This window comes from Oryctolagus cuniculus, chromosome 5 (assembly GCF_964237555.1).
Source record: "Oryctolagus cuniculus chromosome 5, mOryCun1.1, whole genome shotgun sequence".
In the NCBI taxonomy this organism is placed as follows: Eukaryota; Metazoa; Chordata; class Mammalia; order Lagomorpha; family Leporidae; genus Oryctolagus; species Oryctolagus cuniculus.
The window spans coordinates 82,005,088-82,013,718 of NC_091436.1; the positions used below are offsets into that span (position 1 = coordinate 82,005,088).

General features: G+C 49.1%; 1 long non-coding RNA gene across 1 annotated transcript; it reads left to right on the forward strand.

The window, feature by feature from the left end:
• Positions 1 to 859: 859 nt before the first annotated feature.
• On the forward strand, positions 860 to 6,966 carry LOC103349848 (uncharacterized). Its single transcript, XR_011388968.1, has 2 exons — positions 860 to 1,175; positions 6,839 to 6,966. It is a non-coding gene; the product is annotated as an uncharacterized lncRNA (long non-coding RNA).
• Positions 6,967 to 8,631: the final 1,665 nt, after the last annotated feature.

Here is an 8,631-nt window from a genome sequence, read left to right on the forward strand (position 1 = left end):
CGAAATTCAGAAAGTGGGGGCTGGCATTATTCCTGCCTGTGGTGCTGGCATCCCATTTGGGCAGATTTGTGTCCTGGCTGCTCCACTTCTGATCTAGTTTCGTGCTAACGTGCCTGGGAAAGTAGCAGAAGATGACCTAAGTCCTTGGGTCCCTGCACCCATGTGAAAGACCCAGAGGAAGCTCCTGGCTCCTGGCTCCAACCTGGCCCTGCCCTGGCTATTGAGGTCATTTAGGGGGTGAACCAGCAGATGGAAGATCTCTCTCCCTCTCTCCATAACTGTGCTATTCAAATAAATAAGTAAATAAATCTCAAAAAAATTCAGAAGTTAAATAACAGATTGGTTTTTCATGACATCAAGAAAAAGAAACACTGTGTTTTAGAAGCTGGAGAGCGTAGGGCCTAGGCGAGCAGGTTTTACAAAGGGGAGAGGTAGTGGCTCCATCTTCCGGCCTTGCATCATCTTCTGAGTAGTGGACGGTTGGTATTGCTGAGTCACATTTTTGTAAGAGAAAACTTAAGCCATTTCCCTAAATTACACTCCAGAGTTAGTGACTCAAATGCACCTTCACTGTCCTAGGCTGCTACCCCTTGGCCCTATCCTTACTCTCAGAGACTTTGCGAGGGAATAGGAAATTAAATGATGAAATTGGCATGCAACTCTTTGAATGAAATGCTCACCTTACCAAGTTTTCACGAGGAAAATTGCTCTTGATGGTAGCTGCCCGCCTTGGTCCCACTCAGGTGCAGAACGCCTCCCAGGCCGAGCCTTGATTTTTCAACCACTAGGTGGCAGTGCAAGCACGGCCCAAGGCGCCCCTGACGTGCCAACCACAGCGACCGGCGCGAGGTTTCGCAACCAGGCCAGGGTTAGTCATCCCGCAACTGCAGCGCTGCCTTGTCAGTTTCAGTGTGTTTATTACTGGCGTTTCTCTCTGCCCTTCAACCTCCCCGGAGGCGGCGTGGCTTTGCTAGCAGCTCTGGGACTGTCTATTGAGTGTAGCGAGTGCGGGAAGAGCTTCCCTGGGCTTGCTGTCTCGTGAGTGCAAGCCATTTCCATCCCTGGATCCAGGCTACGGGCCTCCCGGCGGCGCCCCAAGTCTCTCCGTCGGTCTGCAGAACCCAGCCCTCGGCCGCAAGCTTTCCAGTCACTTGGGTGCTATGACCAGCTGTAGAGTAAGTGCCAAGGAGGGTGGGAGACGTTGGGCCTCGCGGTGAAGACCCTGGTTAAGACGCCCATGTTCCGCATCGGAGTACCTGGGTTTGGTACCTGGCACCTGCTCCTGCTAACGCAGACCCTGGGGCAGTAGTGATGGTCAGGTCATTGAGGTCCTGCCACCCACAGGGGAGACCTGGGTGGAGACCTCTGCTCCAGGCTTCCGCCAGGTGCCATCTGTGGAAATCTGGGGAGTGAACCTGTGAGTGGCAGTTGTCTGTCTCCCTCTCTGCCTCTCAAAAAAAGTTTAAGTTCATCGAAAAATGGAATTAAAAAAGCTTATTTTAGTACAAAATATTGTGAAATCCGTGCATATGACGGGTCTTCCAAAAGTGCATGGAAATCTGTATTATGAAAAGAAGGACGCATGGCTCTCAAAAATGTTTGCACCCAAATAAAATGATCTTTTCATCCAGTTTTCCGCGAAGCTATTGACGTACCCTTAAGCCTGTGTTTAGCATGTTGTCTGGCCCTGCAGTGTCTCAGCCCACCCGCCTCTGCTGCGTGTTCTACTTCAGGGTTCTTTGGGAGCGGGGCAAGTAAGATGTCAAGATGGAGAGCCTGAGCTGGCTGCTCCCCCACCCCCACCAGCCTGGGACCATGATGTCGGCACAGGCCAGGCCCAGCGGAGGGTCAGCTGGATGGGAGCATCCTTAGGGCCAAGGACGCTGTGCAACCAGCAGCTCTGATTCCAACCCCCGAGGGAGGGCTGAGGGAGTGGAGGTCAGGAGCAGGTGCCCATCTGGACATCCTGCCCAGTCAGCCGGCCAGATGCAGGTTCCAGTGGATGAGGCTCCCTGCTTCTGCCTCTGGACTGAAACCCGACTCTGCTCCCCATCCTTTTGGAGATGAGATAGCACAAGCACGAGGGCTCCCTCTCACTCAGGGAATTGCAATATTTTTCCACATTTCTTTCCCAAATGCTTGTTCACGATGGGGCTTTCGCTGGTCGCGATAAAACCAGATCAAAAGGACGCTGCGGTGAGTTTTTTGTGAAGCGACATTTGTGAGATTTAGAAGACGATCCCTTATTTTTCAGTCTGCCCTTCCTATTTCTATGGTTAATGTGTTTCTGTAAGGGAGCGGTGTAAGTTGCTTTCTACCTGAATGACATTTCCTAGCAAATAAAAACATGGCCAGCCTGTGGCACTCCTCCCCTTTCTCTCTCTCTCTCTCTCTTTCTTTCTTTCTTTCTTTCTTTCTTTTTTTTTCTTTTTTTTTAGCAAATCAAAATCTCTTCAGCTCTGCATAGTCCTCAAACTTCTTTCACCTGAGAACAACTAAGGGCCATTCGAATGCTGCAGGCTAGTGGTGATGCTCGCTGACACTGGCTGACTCGGAAACACAAAGTGTAGGGGTGTGTGCACACGCGCACACACATGCCTGGTCAGGTGTGGGCAGCAGAAATGCATTAGCATGGAGAAATGCAGGTTTTGAAAGTTATCTGGGGCTGGTGCTTTATCATAGTGGATAAAGCCGCCGCCTGCAGTGCCAGCATCCCATATGGGCACTGGTTCAAGTCCTGGCTGCTCCACTTCCAATCCAGCTCTCTGCTATGGCCTGGGAAAGCCATAGAAGATGGTCCAAGTCCTTGGGTCCCTGCACCTGCGTGGGAGACCTGGAGGTAGCTCCCGGCTCCTGGCTTCAGATCTGCTCAGCTCCCACCATTGCGACCAATTGGGGAGTAAACTAGCGGATAGAAGACCTCTCTCTCTCTCTCTCTCTCTGTTTGTCTCTGTCTCCCTCTGCCTCTGTAACTGCCTTTCAAATAAATAAATCTTAAAAAAAAAGTTATCTGAAAACACTCTGAATGAACAAATCTCCTGCTCCAAGTCCATTTGGGCAGAATTGAAAGCAGCTGTCCAGGATTAGCAATTTTTTTTGTTTGTTTGTTTTAACCAGCATCCACCACCCAGAAATGATGGTGCTTGGGAGGGTTATCGGCTAATAAACACGAGAAAGTGTAGAGGAAAAGCTTGCAAGACGACACGTGAATAAATGTGTTCACAATTTAACACGAGAACATCCCTTCAGACTGGGAGGAATTTCAGCCTTTCAAAAAGGAGTGAAGTATTTATTTCCACAAGAGCCTGGGATCCTTGTGGGGGAGGGGATATGGGTTTGCAAAATCAGACTCTTGAGTGACATAGGCAGAGGTTGTCCCACCTCTGACTTGTCCTCCACGCGGTCTCAGGATTTTTCTCCCCTCAGCCTCCCATTGAACTCCTGCTTCAAGCCAGCCAGGTGAGTACCCAGCAGACAAAGGAGACTCCATTGCTGGCTGCTTAAAAAGGAACAAGAGGGAGAAAAGGGAAGGGAGGAAAGGAGAGAAATGCAGAAAGCCCCAAGGCTGGGATGGCCACGCTGGCTCTCGGAAAGCAAGGTCTGCATCTGGACAGCCCCTCTGAAACCCAGATGACCCCGTACAGAAATAACTCAAGCTGTGCGGTGTTGTTCAGAAGTGAGTCACGGGAGTTCAGTCAGTGCAGGCTGGCGCGCGAGCAGCCGTCTTTGCCTTGCTAACAGCTGTGTTCTGAAAGGCCAGGCGTCCTGGTACCATCTGACATTTGCAGCATGTTTCTCCGTCTCACCAAGGAGCTGCCGCGCCTCGGCTCCCAGGCTAGCTCGGGAAACCACTTCACCTAGTCTGCTTTTCCGACCTCCTCTGCAGTGCCTGAGCTGTCCCCGAGTTGGGCAGAGGGTGGCGATGGGGAAGTTCTACAGAAACTTTTTCACGGATTTCTTTCACGATTCTCACTAGAGACCCTTAGAACATCAGAAGAGCACCTGGGAGAGAAACGAGGCATAAGTAAATAGAAATATAAGTAATCAACTTTGCCAAGACGATGTGTTCAGAGAATTTTTTTTAAGATTTATTTATTTTACTTGAGAGAGAAGGAGAGACAGAGAAAGAGAGAGGTCTTCCATCTGCTGGTTCATTCCCCAATTGGCGCCAATTGCCGCAGATGTGCCAATCTGAAACCAGGAGCCAGGAGCTTCTTCTGGGTCTCCCATGTGGGTGCAGGGGCCCAAGCACTTGAGCCATCCTCCACTGCACTCCCGGGCCACAGTAGAGAGCTGGATCAGAAGTGGACCAGCTGGGTCTAGAACTGGCACCCTTATGGGATGCCGGCGGTTCAGGCCAGGGCATTAACCTGCTGTGCGATAGCACCGGCCCCCAGAGAATTCTTAGATGAGGCAGCAGGCCACAGTTTAAGACACTCCAGGGTGCAAACAAAACTGCTTTCCTTGGGTGCTGTCTGCCCATGTCCGGTTGCATTCACGGGCCCCAGTACTTCCACTCATTCCCATTTTCTCTTTGCCTACCAGGCTATGTGTTCCAGGACAGCTCTGCACACCTAGAGTCTGGCTCACAGTAGATGCTCAGTGAGCATCTGATGAACTGAACAGCCATGAGCAAGCATCGTCTATTCCAGGGGTGGGGAACCTTTGCTCTGCCAAGGGTCGTTTGGATATTTATATCATTCCTGGGCCATACAAAGTGGTCAGTGTAAAAATGAGCCTGCTATAGATGTATTGAATTTTGTGTCACACCTGCAGTTGCCTTGGTAGGGCCAGACTAAATGATTTTGCAGGCTTTTTACAACCCATAAGCCAAATGTTCCCCACCCTTGCCCCTACTATTCATTCTATAGATAATAGTCATGTGCCTACAATGGACTAGGTGTGTGCTGAGTACTGGGATTGTGTCCTTGCTTTGAAAATGAGCCTCCCAAATGTAGCTACATCTTGAGCCCCGGAAGCTGTGAATGCAACCTCACGTGGCAAAGGGGAGTTTGCAAGTGTGATTAAGTTAAGGATCTTGAGCTGGGGAGAGGACGCTGGATTAAGGAGGTGGGCCGATGCCATCATAAGGGTCCTCATGAGCATGTGGGAGGGAGGCAGGAGCACACGCCAAGGAATCTGCAAACCTTTAGCAACCAGAAAAGACAAGGAAACAGATTCTCCTCTGGAGGCTGCAAGAGGAACACAGCCCTGCTAACACCGTGCTCTTAGCCCCGTAAGCCTGATGTCAGAATTCTGACTCAAGAACTAGATGATGATAAACTCATGTTATGCTTAAAGCCACTAGGTTGAAGGTCACTTGTTACAGCAACAGTAGAAAATGAATACAAGCTGAATATAACCCTAGTTTACTCAACATTTTGCATAATGTGTACCAGACATCTAAAAAGTATTGCCCATAAGATGTGATCAGAGAGGAAGTAGGGAGAATGATTAGCTCACACTTAGCATCTCTTCGCCAATGGGTTGACTCGTTCATTCTTTCTGTGCATGGAGTCCCTGCCCTCCTGAGGCTGTTCCCTCGCAGGGTAGCAGAATCCAGTTTGCACACTCGGGCCAGGTCCTGAGGCTTACAGACGGCACCTGTGCTGAGGAGGAGACATGCTCCCCAGCTGTCAGTCAACATGGTTTTCTCATCACCGTATTCTTCAAAGTCCAAGGAAACATCATTTGCATCTCCCTCTCCAAGGGAAGACTGAGGCATGGATTTGGTCAAATTTGCTCAACCACCCGGGAGCAAGAATACTCTTGCTACATCAAACCAGGGGCATTCCCTCGGCCTCAGTTTATTTTTCCCCCCAAGGCATTCAGGAAGAGGGAGGAAGGGATCAAACACACAGGAGGAGGTGGCTTGGCTGCCAGAGGAAGAATTCTGGAAGAAAACTGATAGTCAAAAACCTATGGAATAGGAAAGCTTCCAGTTTTCAAATTACAACTTGGGGGAAAATCTGACAATTGGACAAGTTTCATTTTGAAAGTCATTTAACCCTAAAAGTCAAAACGAAACTCCAGGGGTGGGAACCCACAACAATCAAAATAAAAACAAGTTCTCACAAGCCTGCTGCGGTGCTAAATATAGATTGTCAGCTAGACCTCCAAATTTGTGACTTTTGTGAACTGTTTCGAATATTATCTTAAAAAAGAATGTCAAACAGAAGAAAGAATACTTACACGTGGGCGGTGTCCCACAGGGCAACGGGTAGTGTATGTGTGTGTAGAGGGCTAGTTTTTTGTTTTGGCTCTGTCGGAACCGTTGGGTTGTTTTTGAATACCTCCTGTGGTCACCTACACTGGCAATATTTTCTAATTGTGGTCAAAAGAAGCGGCTACAGTTTTGTGTGCTTGCTCCAGGAGGAAACGTACGTGTCACACACCAGTGCCCGGCCTCATCACAGCTAGAGAAGCACAGTTCAAAGTGGCAGCCCCACGGACGGTTCCTTCTACTGCTTAACCCCCCTCACCTCCGCGCTCAGGGAGAGGAGGAAGAAGCGCAGGATCTCAAACGTCCTGTGCCCTGGTGGCCCGAGGGTTCCCCCGGAACGATGGCCTCTCGTGTTCCTGTGGCGGGGGGGAGGGCTTTGAACCGGGGCGTTTGAACTGCTGAGCAATTTCTTATTAAGGCGTGAACAGAGTCAGCTGGGGTTTTAGGCCTTGGCTTGTGGTGGGCTGTTTTCCTGCCACGGTTGTGGTTTACCGTCTACCTGAGTGTTCAAAACTGCTTTGCAAACTCCAGCGACTTGGTTTCAGATTGGGTCCCTGTCCCTCTCGGGCGCAGCCTGGCCCCTGGTGACGTGCTCTGCTCTGTGTTTTCTCCCAGGCCTTGCTCCGTGTCCACTGTGAGCCCCAACGGAAGAATCACGTGGCGGGCAGGCGTTCCACACCATCAGGCCTCAGCAGCGGGTGTAGTTCCAAGAATGGTAAATTGGGAAGAATAAAGATGGGTCTTCAGACTGATGCACAAAGATGATTTCACAAAAGAGACGTGGAAAATCATTCACAAAACCATGCAGTCCCAAAAAAAGTAATTGTTACAGCAAGAAGCTTAGAATTCTGTGGACCATTCCTAGAGATTTATGCTAAGGGAATCATGAATATGTAAGAAAGTTTCAAAAATAATCACAACGGGTTTTGGTTATTAGGATCTCTTCTATAATTAAAAAAAAAAAATAGGAGCCAGTACTGTGGCGTAGCGGGTAAAGCCACTGCCTGCACTGCCGACATCCCATATAGGCCCCGGTTCAAGTCCCAGCTGCTCCACTTCTGATCCAGCTCTCTGCTATGGCCTGGGAAAGCAGTAGAAGATGGCCCAAGGGGGCCCCAGCACCCACATGGGAGACCCGGAAGAAGCTCCTGGTTCCTGGCTTCAGATCGGCACAGCTCCAGCCGTTGTGGCCAACTGGGGAGTGAACCAGCAGATGGAAGACCTCTCTCTTTCTCTGTCTCTCCATCTCTCTCTGTAACTCTGCCTTTCAAATAAAATAAATAAATTTTACCAAAAAAAGAAGGAAATAGCAATATTGAATAAATTATAACTATATAATTGCCATAATCAATAGCTAGCATTACTTGAATGTTTATTGCATGCTAGATATTGTGCTAATTGTCTTCTGTGTATTATCACACTTAATCCTCAAGACGCTCCCAGGGAAGTTACACTTAGGGTATAAAGTACGAAGAAAGGAAAAGTTCCTTGTTTCCCACCATAGTGCCAGTAGAGTAAGATACACAGTGACCTCTCAGAATTCACTTCCACCTAGAACCTCAGAATGTGGGCTGATTTGGAAATAGGGTCTTTGCAGATATTGCTGGTTAAAGAGATGAGGAGGCAAGTGTTATGGCACAGCAGGTTAAGCTGTTGCTTGCAAGGCCAGCATCCCATATTAGAGTGCTTGTTCGATTCCCAGCTACTCTGCTTCCAATCCTGCTCCCTGCCAGTGTGCCTCAGAAAGCAGTGACCCAAGTTCTTGGACTCTTACCACCAATGTGGGAGACCTAGATGGAGTTTCTGGCTTCAGCCCAGCCCAACCCTAGCTGTTACAGGCATTTGGAGAAAGAACCAGTGATTGGAAAAGTCTCTTTCTCTGTCTTTCCTTTTCTGTCACTTTGCCTTTTAGATAAATACATAAATATTTCTCTAAAAAATATTTAGAGAAGAGATTTAGGGTAGGCCCTAAATCCAGTGACTGTTGCCTTATATGGGAAAGGAGAGAGTGATTTGAGAGCCACATAAACACAGGGTACAAGTCAATGTGAAGAGAGAGCGGAAACCAAAGTCACCAGTTTCAAGCCAAGGAATGGCAGAGGTTGCTGGCAACCACTAGAAGCCAGGAAAGAGGCATGGAACCCATTCCCCCTCAAAGCTTCCAGAAAGAATAACCTTGCACACATTTTGATTACAGCCTTCTGGCCTCCTGAAGTCCAAGAGAATCAAGTTCTGTTGCTTTAAGCCTCTTAGTTTGTAGTACTTTGTTACGGCAGCCACAGGAAAGGAATCCAGCAAGGGAGCAGCACACCCGGGACCTGAGCCCAGGCTAACCCCAGAAGCAGAGTTCCCCACTGTACCATGCCACTTCCAACAGCAGGGCTCCAAGTTCTACGCACAAAATCCCA